This window comes from Balaenoptera musculus, chromosome 2 (genome assembly GCF_009873245.2).
Source record: "Balaenoptera musculus isolate JJ_BM4_2016_0621 chromosome 2, mBalMus1.pri.v3, whole genome shotgun sequence".
In the NCBI taxonomy this organism is placed as follows: domain Eukaryota; kingdom Metazoa; phylum Chordata; class Mammalia; order Artiodactyla; family Balaenopteridae; genus Balaenoptera; species Balaenoptera musculus.
Window position 1 is genome coordinate 149168951 of NC_045786.1, and position 20481 is coordinate 149189431.

At 40.3% G+C, this 20481-nt stretch overlaps 1 protein-coding gene across 17 annotated transcripts in view; it reads left to right on the forward strand.

The window, feature by feature from the left end:
* Positions 1 to 20481, forward strand: part of TTLL5 (tubulin tyrosine ligase like 5) — a 318372-nt gene that overhangs the window by 180916 nt on the left and 116975 nt on the right. The window lies entirely within an intron of this gene.

Consider the following 20481-nt stretch of genomic DNA (forward strand, 5'->3'; position numbering starts at 1 on the left):
CTCATGATTAATGATGTTGAGCATCTTTGCATACGCTTCTTGGCTGTTTGTGTATCTTTTTTAGAAAAATGCCTGTTCAGGTCCTTTGCCCATCTTTAAATCGAGTTTGGCTTTTTGTTGTGGAGTTTTAGGAGTTCTGTATGTATTTTGAATATATTTGGATTATCAGATGTATGATTTGAAAATATCTTCTCCCATTCTGTAGGTTGCATTTTTACTCTGTTGATAGTATCCTTTGATGCACAAAAGTTTTTAATTTTGATGAAGAACAATTTTTTAATTTTTTCTTTTGTTGCCTGTGGCTTTGGCATATATCCAAGAAATCATTGCCAAATCCAATGCTGTGAAGCTTTTTTGCCATTTGTTTTCATTGAAGAGTTTTATAGTTTTAGCTCTTACCTTTAGGTCTTTCAAACATGCTATCATTTTTGCAATATCCTATTGTTTACACAGGCCAGCTCCATTCAGTGTGGGAGGGGATTACCCAGGATATGAATACCAGGAGGTGGGGATCATTGGGGGCCATCTTGGAAGCTGGTTCCTACAATCATTCAGGTATATAGTTTTAAAAGTTAAGTAATTCTATAAAGTTTATAATGAAAATGGGAATCCCCTGCCCCTTCTTCTCCCACTGCTACCCAACCTTAATTTCCACACTCCAGAGATAACCACTTTCAACTTTTTTTTTTCAGCTGTTTCTTCTGTTACTTGCCTTCATATTTCTAAATCTTATGTTTATCTGCCATTTGGGGGCTTTTTATTTTATATATTATTTATTTATTAAATTCCTATCAGAAGGTGGAAGTTGAGCATTCTTGTGCTGCCTCCTCCTACCCCCACCCCCAACCACACACGCACACTCTTCTCTTCCTCCCATCCCTGCAGTGAACACATAGTACAATTTGATCAGTGTTTACTGTTTTCATTATCATGACTGGGCCCTTGGAAACTTTTGGGCCTCTCAGAGTCATTTCTTCTTTCCTACTGATCCATTTCTCTGTCATTTTGTCTGACTTGGTACATGTTGTGAAGTTAAGAAATTTTCCAAGTGTCAAATTTCTTGCAGGTTAAGACAATTTACACAGGGCTATATGGGAGGGGAGGATATGTATATGTATATATATATATATATTTTTTAAGTACATATATTTTTTTTAATTAATTAGTTTATTTATTTATTTTTGGCTGTGTTGGGTCTTCGCTTCTGTGTGAGGGCTTTCTCCAGTTGTGGCAAGTGGGGGCCACTCTTCATCGCGGTGTGCGGGCCTCTCACCATCGCGGCCTCTCTTGTTGCGGAGCACAGGCTCCAGACGCGCGGGCTCAGTAGTTGTGGCTCACGGGCCCAGTTGCTCCGCAGCGTGTGGGATCTTCCCAGACCAGGGCTCGAACCCGTGTCCCCTGCATTGGCAGGCAGATTCTCAACCACTGCGCCACCAGGGAAGCCCTATGTATATATATTAATATATATATACACACACATACATGTGTATATTATATATGCTCCTATTTTCTATTGACTGAAATATTTATGTTCATACTTTATAAAAACTGTGTATAAGTAATACACACATGTAGCCATGTCATAAAATAATCTAACAGAAACATATACAGATTATGAGGAGATTAAGTCCCCTCCTCAGAGGTAGCCACAGTTAAAAGGTTGATTTGTATATTTTTCTGTGACTTTTTTTCCTCCCTAATGTCACCATGTTTCTCTGGTTTGTTTATATAAGCTTATCTTTTTTTCTTTGGCCGGGCCACGTAGCGGGATCTTAGTTCCCTGCCCAGGGATCAAACCTATGCCCCCTGCAGTGGAAGCACAGCGTCTTAACCACTGGACTGCCAGGGAAGTCCCTATGTAAGCTTATCTGAATATTCTTAACCACTATGTAGTTTTCCAAAGGATGAATGTACCATAATTTATTTTGCCATTCTCCTATTAAAGAGCACTAAGTTGTATCCAATTTAGGCATCTGCAGTGAACGCCTTGTACATATATCTTTGTACACATGTGCAAGTATTTCTATGGGATACATTCCAAGAAGTGGAATTCGTTGGATCAAATGATATATACACTTTGAATTTGTATAGATACTGTCAAATTGGCCTCAAAAGGGCTGTAAAAGGGCTGTACCACTACCCCCTCCAATCTGGAGCGTGCTCTTTCTTCACACACTTGCCAGCATCTATTCTACTAGACTATCACTCATTCCTTTCCTGCAAATTCTCTCCTGTTTTTTACTGATGATGAAATTAGGCATAGACCTATCTTCAGATACATTATTTTAGAGATGCTTTGTTTTAGGCAAGAATATAACTGAGATGGGGCCAAGAAGCAGGAAGGTAAAAGTAATTCTCAGTGGGCTCTTTCTTTTCTTACTATCAATTAAGACCAGGAAGAATCCCTACGTGTTAGCTTCTTTCCCCTACACTGCACTGCTGAAGTGCTTTTCTCTCCTGCTTTTGTTTTTGATTGATTTCATCCAAGAGGCTTACCCTTTCCCCTCCCTCAGTAATGAATAACCAGAAAAGTCACAGAACCCGGCAAATTGAGTGAAGGAAGCTTAAGGAAAATATTAAAAAGGAAGAAAAGTGTTTGATGTACTTTTAATATAAAATGTGGAAAAAGTAGAAGAAGGGCGGGGGTTGGGGAAAGAGGGCGGAGAGAGATTATTCACGGTAATGGGAACCAAATGTTGGCCGGGAAAGCTGCAGCATTCTCACACTCTTCCTGTAACGCCATGGCTTTTCAAAGTGATAATAATGGAGCACCAACAGCACAGGACACGCCTTAACCCTTCCATACCTGAACAGCCCCAACTCAGCTTTTCCGAGGCGGTGTCCGCTTTGAAGTCCTGGCACATGGACGATGTCTGTGTCCCGCTTGCCCTCAGGGCAAAAAGAAGGAAGGTGGAAGCAAGTAGTAGAACAGTAAGGGAGCACTCGCTTGCTGGAACTCCTCACAGTATGCTACATTTCTCTTTCTGTGTGTTAGGCTTTTCTGCTGGACAAGAAGCAGCCTGCTTGACAGTAGCTTGCCAGGTTTGGATGATGGTATCTTCTCCCCTTGCTGCCCAGAGCTGATGAGAAAACCCCCATGGGATAGGCAGGCAGTCTCCCTCCATCAGTAATGATCCCACAGCATGAAAAGGCCTCCACGGAGACCGAAGTCCCCCCGGGTGCCCGTGTGCAAGTACAGGCGCTCCTGTGGAGGCCCCGGCCTCTATTTTCTTGGAAGTCCACGCCTGCCGCTGTGGAATTGAGATGTAAAGACTGTTTGCAGCCGAAGGGCACTCCCTGACCATATGACCTCCAGGTGGTCAAGGACAGGCACTTTCCCCTTGGCCTAGCCATTTATCTATGGAGGGCGAATGAAAAGGGGTGAAGGAATGAATGCAGTTCCTGCTCCAGCTGGCTTTTACTTCCATCTTGATTCAAATTTTGTTCAGGTGCCTTTAAAAGTCCATTGTGCCTGAGAAATAAACCTTATTTTTTAGGTCAAATATTCACCATTTCAGAGGTGAGGCAGTGGTAGCAGTAGGGCGGGCGGCACCGCAGGGCAGACAGGTGCTTGGCTCTGCAGGTAGCTGGGCGGCTCCGGACCTCTTCAGCAGCAGTTGTCTCAGCTGTAACACGAGACAACTGTTAGTCTCTGCCTCCTTGGCATGTTAAAGGCTTCAGGGAGTTAAGGCATGGAGAATATTTAGCACCCCACCTGCCACCTACTCTTCTCTTCTCTGTCCATTGGTACCCTCATATTACCTACAGCTAAAACTGAAACATCTTTTTCTCAAATGTTTTCCAGAATCATCCTTGGGACGATTTTATAGTTTTACGTTTTACATTTAAGTAAACATTTTGAATTAATTTTTATGTGAAGTCTGAGGCTTAGGTTGAGGTTCATTTTTTTTGCCTGTGGATGTACAATTGCTCCAGCACCATTTGTTAACAAACAAATGGCTTTAAGCAGGTTATCCTTCCTCCACTGTATTGACTTCTCCAGCTTTGTCAAGTCAGTTGAGCATTTTAGTGTGGCTCTTGGATGATTTTGGTATTCCTAAAACAAAGGTCTATAGCAATAATAATTTGTTAGAGAATCTTTAGCGAGGAGTGTTTTAGGTTCTAGTTTTCTTCCTTGTACCTTTGGAATCATACAGATTTAGGTTCAAAAGTGGCTCTTTCACTTACTGTGAGTGAAGTTAAACCTAGGTCATTTAAACTAAGCCTCAGTTTTCTCATCTCTAAAATGGAATGGTTATAATACCTTTCTCAATGGGTTTCTCTGAGGACTAACCAAGGTAGGGCATATAAAGGGCTTAGCTTGATAGGCATTTGGAAAGCCCTCAAGCTAATGTTGGTGATGGTAGTGAGACTTAGCTATCTCTGTGCTTGGCCATCCTAAGCCACACTCACTCATGCCCCTTGCCTTCCCCAAACCTTAACTTTACTCTTCATTATAGTTCATCATGAGCACATGAGTGATTCCAGTTAAAGCTGCTGTGCTGGGCCTTACTTAGATGGCGGTTTTGATCAGTAACATTGGTGTTTCTGAATCTACGAGAGATCAGTCTTAAAGCTGTAATTGCAGACCACCCCCATTGGGTTTCCTGTTGCTTCCTGCTCTTTCATATGCTCTTCCTTCTACCTGCAGAGTCCTTCCAGTTGTCAAAGTGCTGGTCATCTTTTGCGACCATTTCTACTTTGACGTCTTCCTTGATTTCCCCCGTAGGAAGCTGCTCCCCTCTCTTGTCTTCTAAAGCCAGTATCCTGTTCCCAGCACAGTGGCATACAGAGTATGGGGAGTAGCAGGAGTTCTTTTCTTCATTAAAAAAAAAAATACACGTTTTAAAGGTGCATAAATAAATAAAATATATCCAAATGTTGACATGAACATTAAATGATAAAAGCAGGATAGTATAATCATAATTTACTATATATTTTCATAGTCAGCATGCATTAATTTTTATATTGCTTAAAGTGCCCTACAATTTGCTATTAATTCGGAAATATTTCTCCCTTATTTTGAAATGATACGATTCTATTCTGCCATTTGTTAAAGAGAGGAACAAAAGGAAAGGAAGGAGAAAGGGACTAACATTCACTGAGTGCCCAGCTCATGCCAGATCCTGTGCTTTGTATGATTTACCCTGTTTACTCCTGAAAACATGGCTGTAACATGGGTATTGTTACCCTCAAGTTCAGATAATGAAATAGCCTTAGAAATGTTAACGTTTGAGTTCAGCTTTTTCTGATGTGAAAGTTCATGCTCTTTTCACGGCTTGAACTTCCCTACTTGTGGGAAGAGGAAAATCAGTACCAGTCTTTTCACAGTGGCATCCCAGGCTAGTCTAGACCCATTTATTAGTGATGATAACGTGCAAAGGAGAGGTGGAAATATTTCTGAAAATAAACTCTCACTGTTGGAAAGTAAGAACCAGTATTTCTGTGAACAAAAGTGAAGAAAAATGTCCCATCATTATGAACATGTACATTTTTTTACTTTTACGAGACACTAATGTCATGCTTTGTGTGTGGGCAGAAAACATCAATAAGACTGAAGCAGCTAACTCTAAATAATATGGCTTACATTTACAATTTGGATTAAATTTCTTCTTGCTTTGTATGCTGCCTCTTCTGGATATAACTTAATTTCTGTCACAGATTAGAACCAGCAGGTCAGGCGGATTAGGATGGCTGTTTTGATGGTGGGTAATTCCATACAAGGGAAATATCGTGACTCTAGGGGATAGAAGTTGTAGATTTTTTTGGTCCTCTTGGTTTCTTACAATGGCCTGATCATACAGGTGCTGGTCAACATGTCTTATAAATGTGATTTGTCATTTTAGCTGTGGCTTAACATATGTTCAACAGCTTTGGTATTTTAGAAGAGAACCATCGCTTCTTGGACTTTTGGCTACGATCAAATGTAGAAGGGAAGGAACCAGAGTATCATGAAAAGGATGTAAAGAAGAAGTGATAATGAAAGATGTCCCTCTTAGCCTCCAGGCTATTTATGGACTCAGTGTGTGGGGAATCAGGCCATAGACAGACACAGAAATGAATCATACATTTCTTCATCAGTGTAATCATATATTACACTTCATCAGCAAGTGTAATGTTTGGAATTTGAGCTCTAGAGGTAAAGAGTTTTGTTTGATTCATCCCTAAAATACAAATTCTGTATTCCTATTTTTATTATATTCATACTACAAGTGATTAGCTTCTCCATACCAAGAGGACAAAGTTTACCATGTAGGAATATGGCCTGCCTGTTGATTTGTGAGAAATCCAGGTTACATCCCACTGAATCTCAAAAATAAGATGATATATAAGAAATAATAGGGGGCTTCCCTGGTCGCGCAGTGGTTAAGAATCCGCCTGCCAATGCAGGGGACACAGGTTCGAACCCCGGTCCGGGAAGATCCCACATGCTGCGGAGCAACTAAGCCCGTGTGCCACAACTACTAAGCCTTGTGTCACAACTGCTGAAGCCCATGTGCCTAGAGCCCATGCTCCGCAACAAGAGAAGCCACCCCAGTGAGAAGCCTGAGCACCACAATAAAGAGTAGCCCCCGCTCACCTCAACTAGAGAAAGCCCACGTGCAGCAACGAAGACCCAAAGCAGCCAAAAATAAATTAATTACATAAATAAAATCTTTTTAAAATGGTAAAAAAAAAAAAAGAGAGAAAGAATAGTAACATGCTAATAGTAACATGCAGTGCTTATGATATGCCAGGCCCTAAATGCTTTATGTACCTTAACTCATTTAATAGCTAACTTTTACCTTGTGCCAGCAACTGTTCTCAAAGCTTCACGTGTATTAACTGATTTAGTGCTCCCAGCTCCTCTGTGAGATAAGTACTGTTATCATCCCCATTTTACAGATGAAGAGACTAAGCTCAGAGCAATGAAGTGACTTGCCCAAAATGACGCATTGGTGAATGGCAGTCAGGATTCAAACTCAAACAAGTGGTAGCAGAATCCATGCTCTTAACCACTCTGCCGGTGATTCAGTGAGATGCATCAGAATCCCCTTGAATGGCTTGTTAAAATAAAGATTGCTGGGCCCAACCTCAGAGCTTCTGATTTCAGTAGGTCTGGGGTGAGTTTCAGTTATTTTCACTTTTAACAAGTTCCCAGGTGATGCTGTGCTGTTGGTCCAGGTACCACACTTTGAGAACCACTGTCCTATGCTATGCTGCCTCTGCTGGGGCTGGAAAGGAATTAGTATTCAGTGCAAGCAGCTGAGGACCAGGATAATGAGTTTCAATGGTTTGATCTTATCAGAGGTGGGTGCCTGCATTTGGTGGCAGCTGTGACCTAGAACTGAACCCCTCTAGTAAAGCTTTTTTTTTTTTTTTAATTACAGGTAAAGCAGATAACTTTTGATGAAATGGGTGAAATCCAAAATGGAAATTATAAGACTTCAAAAGATTTTTTTTTTTTTTTTTTTTTTTTTTTGCCATCACACGCTTTCCCCCCTTGGTGACCATACGTTTTTGTTTTTTATTTTTGAATTTTATTTTATTTATTTTTTTATACAGCAGGTTCTTATTAGTCATCACTTTTATACACATCAGTGTATACATGTCAATCCCAGTCTCCCAAATCATCACACCACCACCCCCACCCCCCTGCCACTTTCGCCCCTTGGTGTCCATACGTTTGTTCTCTACATCTGTGTCTCACTTTCTGCCCTGCAAACCGGTTCATCTGTACCATTTTTCTAGATTCCACATATATGCCTTAATATACAATATTTGTTTTTCTCTCTCTGATTTAACTTCATTCGGTATGACAGTCTCTAGATCCATCCACGTCTCTACAAATGACCCAATTTCGTTCCTTTTTATGGCTGAGTAATATTCCATTGTATATATGTACCACATCTTCTTTATCCATTCGTCTGTCGATGGGCAGTTAGGTTGCTTCCATGACCTGGCTATTGTAAATAGTCCTGCAATGAACATTGGGGTGCATGTGTCTTTTTGAATTATGGTTTTCTCTGGGTATATGTCCAGTAGTGGAATTGCTGGGTCATATGGTAATTCTATTTTTAGTTTTTTAAGGAACCTCCATACTGTTCTCCGTAGTGTCTGTATCAGTTTACATTCCCACCAACAGTGCAGGAGGGTTCCCTTTTCTCCTACCGTCTCCAGCATTTCTCGTTTGTAGATTTTCTGATGATGCCCATTCTAACCAGTGTGAGGTGATACCTCATTGTAGTTTTGATTTGCATTTCTCTAATAATTAGTGACATTGAGCAGCTTTTCATGTGCCTCTTGGCCATCTGTATGTCTTCCTTGGAGAAATGTCTATTAAGGTCTTCTGCCCATTTTTGATTGGGGTGTTTGTTTTTTTAATATTGAGCTGCATGAGCTGTTTATACTTTTTGGAGATTAATCCTTTGTCCATTGATTCGTTTGCAAATATTTTCTCCCATTCTGAGGGTTGTCTTTTTGTCTTGTTTATGGTTTCCTTTGCTGTGCAAAAGCTTTTAAGTTTCATTAGGTCCCATTTCTTTATTTTTGTTTTTATTTTCATTACTCCAGGAGGTGGGTCAAAAAAGATCTTGCTGAGATTTATGTCAAAGAGTGTTCTTCCTGGGTTTTCCCCTAAGAGTTTCATAGTGTCCGGTCTTACATTTAGGTCTTTAATACATTTTGAGTTTATTTTTGTGTATGATGTTAGGGAGCGTTCTAATTTCATTCTTTTACATGTAGCTGTCCAGTTTTCCCAGCACCACTTACTGAAAAGACTGTCTTTTCTCCATTGTATATCCTTGCCTCCTTTGTCATAGATTAGTTGACCATAGGTGCGTAGGTTTATCTCTGGGCTTTCTATCTTGTTCCATTGATCTATATTTCTGTTTTTGTGCCAGTAGCATATTGTCTTGATTACTGTAGCTTTGTCGTATAGTCTGAAGTCAGGGAGTCTGATTCCTCCATCTCCGTTTTTTTCCCTCAAGATTGCTTTGGCTATTCGGGGTCTTTTGTGTCTCTGTACAAAATTTAAGATTTTTTGTTCAAGTTCTGTAAAAAGTGCCATTGGTAATTTGATAGGGATTGCATTGAATCTGTAGCTTGCTGTGGGTAGTAGAGTCATTTTCACAATATTGATTTTTCCAATCCAAGAACATGGTATATCTCTCCATCTTTTTGTGTCATCTTTGATTTCTTTCATCAGTGTCTTATAGTTTTCTGAGTACAGGTCTTTTACCTCCTTAGGTAGGTTTATTCCTAGGTATTTTATTCTTTTTGTTGCAGTGGTGAATGGGATCATTTCCATAATTTCTCTTTCTGATCTTTTTGTTGTTAGTGTATAGGAATGCAAGAGATTTCTGTGCATTAATTTTGTATCATGCAACTTTACCAAATTCATTGATTAGCTGTAGTAGTTTTCTGGTTGCATCTTTAGGATTCTCTATGTATAGTATCATGTCATCTGCAAATAGTGACAGACACTTTTACTTCTTCTTTCCGATTTGTGTTCCTTTTATTTCTTTTTCTTCTCTGATTCCCGTGGCTAGGACTTCCAAAACTATGTTGAATAAGAGTGGCAAGAGTGGCCATCCTTGTCTTCTTCCTGACCTTAGAGGAAATGCTTTCAGTTTTTCACCATTGAAAAAGATGTTTGCTGTGGGTTTGTCGTATATGGCCTTTATTATGTTGAGGTAGGTTCCCTCTATTCCCACTTTCTGCAGAGTTTTGATCATAAATGGGTGTTGAATTTTGTCAAAAGCTTTTTCTGCATCTATTGAGATGATCATATGGTTTTTATTATTCAATTTGTTAATATGGTGTATCACACTGATTGATTTGCATATATTGAAGAATCCTTGCATCCCCGGGATAAATCCCACTTGATCATGGTGTATGATCCTTTTAATGTGTTGTTGGATTCTGTTTGCTGGTATTTTGTTGAGGATTTTTGCATCTATATTCATCAGTGATATTGGTCTGCAGTTTTCTTTTTTTGTAGCATCTTTGTATGGTTTTGGTATCAGGGTGATGGTGGCCTCTTAGAATGAGTTTGGGAGTGTTCCTTCCTCTGCAATTTTTTGGAAGAGTTTGAGAAGGATGGGTGTTTTCTCTAAATGTTTGATAGAATTCACCTGTGAAGCCATCTGGTCCTGTACTTTTGTTTCTTGGAAGATTTTTAATCACAGTTTCAATTTCATTACTTGTGATTGTTCTGTTCATATTTTTTATTTCTTCCTGGTTCAGTCTTGGAAAGTTACACCTTTCTAAGAATTTGTCCATTTCTACCAGGTTGTCCATTTTATTGGCATAGTGTTGCTTGTAGTAGTCTAGTGTTTTTTTTTTTTTTAAGACTTATTTATTTATTTATTTATAAATTTATTTATTTATTTATTTTTGGGTGTGTTGGGTCTTCGTTTCTGTGCCAGGGCTTTCTCCAGTTCCGGCGAGCGGGGGCCACTCTTCATCGCGGTGCGTGGGCCTCTCACCGTCGCAGCCTCTCCCATTGCGGAGCACAGGCTCAAGACGCGCAGGCTCAGCAATTGTGGCTCACGGGCCCAGCCGCTCCGCGGCACGTGGGATCTTCCCAGACCAGGGCTCGAACCCATGTTCCCTGCATTGGCAGGCAGATTCTCAACCCCTGCGCCACCAGGGAAGCCCTTGTAGTAGTCTTTTATGATGCTTTTTATTTCTGTGGTGTCCGTTGTAACTTCTCCTTTTCATTTCTGATTTTATTGATTTGAGTCCTCTCCCTTTTTTTCTTTTTTTTTTTAACGTCTTTATTGGAGTATACTTTCCCTCTTTTTCTTGATGAGTCTGGCTAAAGGTTTATCCATCTTGCTTATCGTCTCAGAAAACCAGCTTTTAGTTTTATTGGTCTTTGCTATTGTTTTCTTTGTTTCTATTTCATTTATTTCTGCTCTGATCTTTATGATTTCTTTCCTTCTACTGCCTTTGGGTTTTGTCTGTTCTTCTTTCTCTAGTTCCTTTAGGTGTAAAGTTAGATTGTTTTTTTGTTTTTTGTTTTTTTTTGCAAGGATCAAAAGATTTTATTTTATTTTATTTTATTTTATTTATTTATTTATTTTTTTAAACATCTTTATTGAAGTATAATTGCCTTACAATGGTGTGTTAGCTTCTGCTTTATAACAAAGTGAATCAGTTATACATATACAATATGTTCCCATATCTCTTCCCTCTTGCATCTCCCTCCCTCCCACCCTCCCCATCCCACCCCTCTAGGTGGTCACAAAGCACCGAGCTGATCTCCCTGTGCTATGCGGCTGCTTCCCACTAGCTATCTATTTTACATTTGGTAGTGTATATATGTCCATGACACTCTCTCACCCTGTCACATCTCACCCCACCCCCTCCCCATATCCTCAAGTCCATTCTCTAGTAGGTCTGTGTCTTTATTCCCGTCTTGCCACTAGGTTCTTCATGGCTTTTTTTTTCCTTAGATTCCGTATATATGTGTTAGCATACTGTATTTGTTTTTCTCTTTCTGACTTACCTCACTCTGTATGACAGACTCTAACTCCATCCACCTCATTACAAATACCTCCATTTCATTTCTTTTTATGGCTGAGTAATATTCCATTGTATATATGTGCCACATCTTCTTTATCCATTCATCTGATGATGGACATTTAGGTTGCTTCCATGTCCTGGCTATTGTAAATAGAGCTGCAATGAACATTTTGGTACATGACTCTTTTTGAACTATGGTTTTCTCAGGGTATATGCCCAGTAGTGGGATTGCTGGATCGTATGGTAGTTCTATTTGTAGTTTTTTAAGGAACCTCCATACTGTTCTCCATAGTGGCTGTATCAATTTACATTCCCACCAACAGTGCAAGAGAGTTCCCTTTCCTCCACACCCTCTCCAGCATTTATTGTTTCTAGATTTTTTGATGATGGCCATTCTGACCGGTGTGAGATGATATCTCATTGTAGTTTTGATTTGCATTTCTCTAATGATTAATGATGTTGAGCATTCTTTCATGTGTCTGTAGGCCATCTGTATATCTTCTTTGGAGAAATGTCTATTTAGGTCTTCTGCCCATTTTTGGATTGGGTTGTTCGTTTTTTTGTTATTGAGCTGCATGAGCTGCTTGTAAATCTTGGAGATTAATCCTTTGTCAGTTGCTTCATTTGCAAATATTTTCTCCCATTCTGATGGTTGTCTTTTGGTCTTGTTTATGGTTTCCTTTGCTGTGCAAAAGCTTTTAAGTTTCATTAGGTCCCATTTGTTTATTTGTGTTCTTATTTCCATTTCTCTGGGAGCTGGGTCAAAAAGAATCTTGCTGTGATGTATGTCATAGAGTGTTCTGCCTATGTTTTCCTCTAAGAGTTTGATAGTGTCTGGTCTTACACTTAGGTCTTTAATCCATTTTGAGTTTATTTTTATGCATGGTGTCAGGGAGTGTTCTAATTTCATACTTTTACATGTATCTGTCCAATTTTCCCAGCACCACTTATTGAAGAGGCTGTCTTTTCTCCACTGTATATGCTTGCCTCCTTTATCAAAGATAAGGTGACCATATGTGTGTGGGTTTATCTCTGGGCTTTCTATCCTGTTCCATTGATCAATATTTCTGTTTTTGTGCCAGTACCAAACTGTCTTGATTACTGTAGCTTTGTAATATAGTCTGAAGTCAGGGAGCCTGATTCCCCCAGCTCCATTTTTCGTTCTCAAGATTGCTTTGGCTATTCGGGGTCTTTTGTGTTTCCATACAAATTGTGAAATTTTTTGTTCTAGTTCTGTGAAAAATGCCAGTGGTAGTTTGATAGGGATTGCATTGAATCTGTAGATTGCTTTGGGTAGTAGAGTCATTTTCACAATGTTGATTCTTCCAATCCAGGAACATGGTATGTCTTTCCATCTATTTGTATCATCTTTAATTTCTTTTATCAGTGTCTTATAATTTTCTGCATACAGGTCTTTTGTCTCCTTAGGTAGGTTTATTCCTAGATATTTTATTCTTTTTGTTGCATTGGTAAACGGGAGTGTTTTCTTAATTTCACTTTCAGCTTTTTCGTCATTAGTGTATAGAAATGCAAGCGATTTCTGTGCATTAATTTTGTATCCTGCTACTTTACCAAATTCATTGATTAGCTCTAGGAGTTTTCTGGTAGCATCTTTGGGATTCTCTATGTATAGTATCATGTCATCTGCAAACAGTGACAGCTTTACTTCTTCTTTTCCGATTTGGATTCCTTTTATTTCTTTTTCTTCTCTGATTGCTGTGGCTAACACTTCCAAAACTATGTTGAATAATAGTGGTGAGAGTGGGCAACCTTGTCTTGTTCCTGATCTTAGTGGAAATGGTTTCAGTTTTTCACCATTGAGGACAATGTTGGCTGTGGGTTTGTCATATATGGCCTTTATTATGTTGAGGAAAGTTCCCTCTATGCCTACTTTCTGCAGGGCTTTTATCATAAATGGGTGTTGAATTTTGTCGAAAGCTTTCTCTGCATCTATTGAGATGATCATATGGTTTTTCTCCTTCAATTTGTTAATATGGTGTATCACATTGATTGATTTACGTATATTGAAGAATCCTTGCATTCCTGGGATAAACCCCACTTGATCATGGTGTATGATCCTTTTAATGTGCTGTTGGATTCTGTTTGCTAGTATTTTGTTGAGGATTTTTGCATCTATGTTCATCAGTGATATTGGCCTGTAGTTTTCTTTCTTTGTGACATCTTTGTCTGGTTTTGGTATCAGGGTGATGGTGGCCTCGTAGAATGAGTTTGGGAGTGTTCCTCCCTCTGCAGTATTTTGGAAGAGTTTGAGAAGGATAGGTGTTAGCTCTTCTCTAAATGTTTGATAGAATTCACCTGTGAAGCCATCTGGTCCTGGGCTTTTGTTTGTTGGAAGGTTTTTAATCACAGTTTCAATTTCAGTGCTTGTGATTGGTCTGTTCATATTTTCTATTTCTTCCTGGTTCAGTCTCGGCAGGTTGTGCATTTCTAAGAATCTGTCCATTTCTTCCAGGTTGTCCATTTTATTGGCATAGAGTTGCTTGTAGTAATCTCTCATGATCTTTTGTATTTCTGCAGTGTCAGTGGTTACTTCTCCTTTTTCATTTCTAATTCTATTGATTTGAGTCTTCTCCCTTTTTCTCTTGATGAGTCTGGCTAATGGTTTGTCAATTTTGTTTATCTTCTCGAAGAACCAGCTTTTAGTTTCATTGATTTTTGCTATTGTTTCCTTCATTTCTTTTTCATTTATTTCTGATCTGATCTTTATGATTTCTTTCCTTCTGCTAGCTTTGGGGTTTTTTTGTTCTTCTTTCTCTAATTGCTTTAGGTGCAAGGTTAGGTTGTTTATTCGAGATGTTTCCTGTTTCTTGAGGTAGGCTTGTATTGCTATAAACTTCCCTCTTAGCACTGCTTTTGCTGCGTCCCATAGGTTTTGGGTCGTCGTATCTCCATTGTCATTTGTTTCTAGGTATTTTTTGATTTCCCCTTTGATTTCTTCAGTGATCACTTCGTTATTAAGTAGTGTATTGTGTAGCCTCCATGTGTTTGTATTTTTTACACATCTTTTCCTGTAATTGATATCTAGTCTCATAGCGTTGTGGTCGGAAAAGATACTTGATACGATTTCAATTTTCTTAAATTTACCAAGGCTTGATTTGTGACCCAAGATATGATCTATCCTAGAGAATGTTCCATGCGCACTTGAGAAAAATGTGTATTCTGTTGTTTTTGGGTGGAATGTCCTATAAATATCAATTAAGTCCATCTTGTTTAATGTATCATTTAAAGCTTGTGTTTCCTTATTTATTTTCATTTTGGATGATCTGTCCATTGGTGAAAGTGGGGTGTTAAAGTCCCCTACTATGATTGTGTTGCTGTCGATTTCCCCTTTTATGGCTGTTAGTATTTGCCTTATGTATTGAGGTGCTCCTATGTTGGGTGCATAAATATTTACAATTGTTATACCTTCCTCTTGGATCGATCCCTTGATCATTATATAGTGTCCTTCTTTGTCTCTTGTAATAGTCTTTATTTTAAAGTCTATTTTGTCTGATATGAGAATTGCTACTCCAGCTTTCTTTTGATTTCCATTTGCATGGAATATCTTTTTCCATCCCCTCACTTTCAGTCTGTATGTGTCTCTAGGTCTGAAGTGGGTCTCTTGTAGACAGCATATATACAGGTCTTGTTTTTGTATCCATTCAGCCAGTCTGTGTCTTTTGGTGGGAGCATTTAATCCATTTACATTTAAGGTAATTATCGATATGTATGTTCCTATTCCCATTTTCTTAAATGTTTTGGGTTTGTTATTGTAAGTGTTTTCCTTCTCTTGTGTTTCTTGCCTAGAGAAGTTCCTTTAGCATTTGTTGTAAAGCTGGTTTGGTGGTGCTGAACTCTCTCAGCTTTTGCTTGTCTGTAAAGGTTTTAATTTCTCCATCACATCTGAATGAGATCCTTGCTGGGTAGAGTAATCTTGGTTGTAGGTTTTTCTCCTTCATCACTTTAAGTATATCCTGCCACTCCCTTCTGGCTTGCAGAGTTTCTGCTGAAAGATCAGATGTTAACCTTATGGGGATTCCCTTGTGTGTTATTTGTTGTTTTTCCCTTGCTGCTTTTAATATGTTTTCTTTATATTTAATTTTTGACAGTTTGATTAATATGTGTCTTGGCGTGTTTCTCCTTGGGTTTATCCTGTATGGGACTCTCTGTGCTTCCTGGACTTGATTAACTATTTCCTTTCCCATATTAGGGAAGTTTTCAACTATAATCTCTTCAAATATTTTCTCAGTCCCTTTCTTTTTCTCTTCTTCTTCTGGGACCCCTATAATTCGAATGTTGGTGCGTTTAATGTTGTCCCAGAGGTCTCTGAGAATGTCCTCAGTTCTTTTCATTCTTTTTTCTTTATCCTGCTCTGCAGTAGTTATTTCCACCATTTTATCTTCCAGGTCACTTATCCTTTCTTCTGCCTGAGTTATTCTGCTATTGATCCCATCTAGAGTATTTTTAATTTCATTTATTGTGTTTTTCATCGTTGCTTGGTTCCTCTTTAGTTCTTCTACGTCCTTGTTAAATGTTTCTTGCATTTTGTCTATTCTATTTCCAAGATTTTGGATCATCCTTACTATCATTATTCTGAATTCTTTTTCAGGTAGACTACCTATTTCCTCTTCATTTGTTAGGTCCGGTGTGTTTTGACCCTGCTCCTTCATCTGCTGTGTGTTTTTCTGTCATCTCATTTTGCTTATCTTATTGTGTTTGGGGTCTCCTTTTCACAGGCTGCAGGTTCGTAGTTCCCGTTGTTTTTGGTATCTGTCCCCAGTGGGTAAGGTTGGTTCAGTGGGTTGTGTAGGCTTCCTGGTGGAGGGCACTATTGCCTGTGTTCTGGTGGATGAGGTTGAATCTTGTCTTTCTGGTGGGCAAGACCGTGTCCAGTGGTGTGTTTTGGGGTGTTTGTGACCTTATTATGATTTTAGGCAGCCTCTCTGCTAATGAGTGAGGTTGTGTTCCTGTCTTGCTAGTTGTTTGGCATAGGGTGTCCAGCCCTGTAGCTTGCTGGTCGTTGAGTGAAGCTGGGTCTTGATGTTGAGATGGAGATCTCTGAGAGATTTTTGCCATTTGGTATTACGTGGAGCTGGTAGGTCTCTTGTGGACCAGTGTCCTGAAGTTGGCTCTCCCACCTCAGAGGCACAGCCCTGATGCCTGGCTGGAGCACCAAGAGCCTTTCATCCACACAGCTCAGAATATAAGGGAGAAAAAAATAGAAAGAGGATAAAATAAAATAAAATAAAGCTATTATAATAAAAAATAAGAAAAAATATTATTAAGAGTAAATGTATTCAGAAAAAATTTTTTTTTAATTTTTAAAAATAGATTTATTAATTTTTTATAGTAAAAAATAAGAAAAAAATTTTTAAGAAAAAAATTTATTAAGAAAAAAAAATTTTAATTTTTTAAAATAAAAAATATGAAAAAACTTATTAAAAAATTTTTTAATTTCTAAAAATAAAAAATACGGAAAAAATTATTAAGAAAGCATATATTAGGAAAAAAAAATTTTTTAAGTAAAAAAAAAAAAATGGACGGACCTAACCCTAGGACTGATGGTGAAAGCAAAGCTATACAGACAAAATCTCACCCAAAAGCATACACATATACACTCACAAAAAAAGGAAAAGGGGAAATTAATATATCCTGCTCCTAAAGTCCACCTTTTGAATTTGGGATGATTCATTGTCTATTCAGGTATTCAACAGATGCAGGCACATCAAGTTGTTTGTGGAGCTTTAATCCGCTGCTTCTGAGGCTGCTGGGGGAGATTTCCCTTTCTCTTCTTTGTTCGTACAGCTCCCAGCGTTCAGCTTTGGATTTGGACCCGCCTCTGCATGTACGTCGCCTGAGGGCGTCCGTTCCCCGCCCAGACAGAACGGGGTTAAAGGAGCAGCTGCTTCGGGGGCTCTGGCTCACTCAGGCCGGGGGAGGGAGCGGTACGGAGGAGGCGGGGCGAGCCTGAGGCGTCAGAGGCGTCGTGACGTTGCAGCAGCCTGAGGCGCGCCGTGTGTTCTCCCAGGGAAGTTGTCCCCGGATCACGGGAGCCTGGCAGTGGCGAGCTGCACCGGCTCCCGGGAGGGGCAGTGTGGAGAGTGACCTGTGCTCGCACACAGGCTTCTTGGTGACGGTAGCAGCAGCCTTAGCGTTTCCTACCAGTCTCTGGGGTCCGCGCTGATGGCCGCGGCTCGTGCCCGTCTCTGGGGTCCGCGCTGTTAGCCGCGGCTTGCGCCCGCCTCTGGAGTTCGTCTAGGCGGCGCTCTGAATCCCCTCTCCTTGCGCGCCGCGAAACAAAGAGGCAAGAAAAAGTCTCTTGCCTCTTCGGCGGCTGCAGACCTCCTCTCCGGCTCCCTCCCGGCTCGCCGCGGCACGCCAACCCCTTCAGGCTGTGTTCACGCCGCCAACCCCAGTCCTCTCCCTGCGATCCGACCGAAGCCCGTGCCTCAGCTCCCAGCCCCGCCTGCCCCAGCGGGTGAGCAGACAAGCCTCTCGGGCTGGTGAGCGCTGCTCGGCGCTGAGCCTCTGTGCGGGAATCTCTCCGTTTTTCCCTCTGCGCCCCTGTTGCTGTGGGATCCGCGCTGTTAGCCGCGCGGCTCGCACCCGTCTCTGGATTTCGTTTAGGCAGCGCTCTGAATCCCCTCTCCTTGCACGCCGCGAAACAAAGAGGCAAGAAAAAGTCTCTTGCCTCTTTGGCAGCTGCAGACTTTTTCCCGGACTCCCTCCCGGCTAGCACCAAAGCCCGAGCCTCAGCTCCCAGCCCCCGCCCGCCCCAGCGAGTGAGCAGACAAGCCTCTCGGGCTGGTGAGTGCTGGTTGGCGCCGAGCCTCTGTGCGGGAGTCTCTCCGCTTTGCCCTCCGCACCCCTGTGGCTGCGCTCTCCTCCGCGGCTCCGAAGCTTCCCCCCTCTGCCACCCGCAGTCTCTGCCCGCAAAGGGGCTTCCTAGTGCCTGGAAACCTTTCCTCCTTCACGGCTCCCTCCCACTGGCACAGGTCCCGTCCCTATTCTTTTGTCTCTGTTATTTCTTTTTTCTTTTACCCTACCCAAGTACGTGGGGATTTTCTTGCCTTTTGGGAGGTCTGACGTCTTCTGCCAGCGTTCAGTGGGTGTTCTGTAGGAGCAGTTCCACGTGTAGATGTATTTCTACTGTATCTGTGGGAAGGAAGGTGATCTCCGCGTCTTACTCTTCCGCCATCTTGCCCCTCTCAAAAGATCAGTTAGATTGTTTATTTGAGATTTTTCTTGTTTCTGAGGTAGATTTGTATTGCTATAAACTTCCCTCTTAGAACTGCTTTTGCTGCATCCCATAGGTTTTGTATGGTCGTGTTTTCATTGTCATTTGTCTCTAGGTATTTTTTGATTTCCTCTTTGATTTCTTCAGTGATCTCTTGGTTATTTAGTAACGTATTGTTTAGCCTCCCTGTTTCTGTGTTTTTTACATGTTTTTCCCTGTAATTGATTTCTAATCTCATAGCGTTGTGGTCGGAAAAGTTGCTTGATATGATTTCAGTTTTCTTAAATTTACCAAGGCTTGATTTGTGACCCAAGATGTGATCTCTCCTGGAGAATGTTCATGTGCACTGGAGAAGAAAGTGTAATCTGCTGTTTTTGGATGGAATGTCCTGTAAATATCAATTAAATCTATCTGGTCTATTGTGTCATTTAAAGCTTGTGTTTCCTTATTAATTTTCTGTCTGGATGAATCTGCCCATTGGTGTCAATGAGGTGTTAAAGTCCCCCAATATTATTTTTTTACTGTCGATTTCCTCTTTTATAGCTGTTAGCAGTTGCCTTATGTATTGAGGTGCTCCTATGTTGGGTGCATATATATTTATAATTGTTATATCTTCTTCTTGGATTGATCCCTTGATCATTATGTAGTATCCTTCCTTGTCTCTTGTAACATTCTTTACTTTAAAGTCTGTTTTATCTGATACGAGTATTGCTACTCCACTTTCTTTTGATTTCCATTTGCATGGAATATCTTTTTCCATCCCCTCACTTTCACTCTGTATGTCACCCTAGGTCTGAAGTGGGTCTCTTGTAGACAGCATGTATATGGGTCTTGTTTTGTATCCATTCAGTGAATCTGTGTATTTTGGTTGGAACATTTAATCCATTCACATTTAAGGTAATTATTGATATGTTTGTTCCTGTTACCTTTTTCTTAATTGTTTTGGGTTTGTTTTTGTAGGTCCTTTTCTTCTCTTGTGTTTCCCACTTAGAGAAGTTCCTTTAGCATTTGTTGTAGAGCTGGTTTGGTGGTGCTGAATACTCTTAGGTTTTGCTTGTCTGTGAAGCTTTTGATTTCTCCATCGGATCTGAATGAGATCCTTTCCGGGTAGAGTAATCTTGGTTGTAGGTTCTTCCCTTTCGTCGCTTTAAATATATCGTGCCACTCCCTTCTGGCTTGTAGAACTTCTGCTGAGAAATCAGCTGTTAACCTGATGGGAGTTCCCTTGTATGTTATTTGTCATTTTTCTCTTGTTGCTTTTAATAATTTTTCTGTGTCTTTGAGAAAACAATTTGCTTACTGTGTGTCTCACGTGTTGCTCCTTGGGTTTATCCTGCCTGGGACTCTCTGCACTTCCTGGACTTGGGTGGCTATTTCCTTTCCCATGTTAGGGAAGTTTTCGACTATAATCTCTTCAAATGTTTTCTCAGGTCCTTTCTCTCTCTCTTCCTCTTCTGGGACCCCTATAATGCTAATGTTGGTGCGTTTAATGTTGTCCCAGAGGTCTCTTACCCTGTCTTCATTTCTTTTCATTCTTTTTACTTTATTCTGTTCCACGGCAGTGAATTCCACCATTCTGTCTTCCAAGTCACTTATCCGTTCTTCTGCCTCAGTTATTCTGCTATTGATTCCTTCTAATGTAGTTTTCATTTCAGTTATTGTGTTGTTCATCTCTGTTTGTTTGTTCTTGAATTCTTCTAGGTCTTTGTTGAACATTTCTTACATCTTCTCGA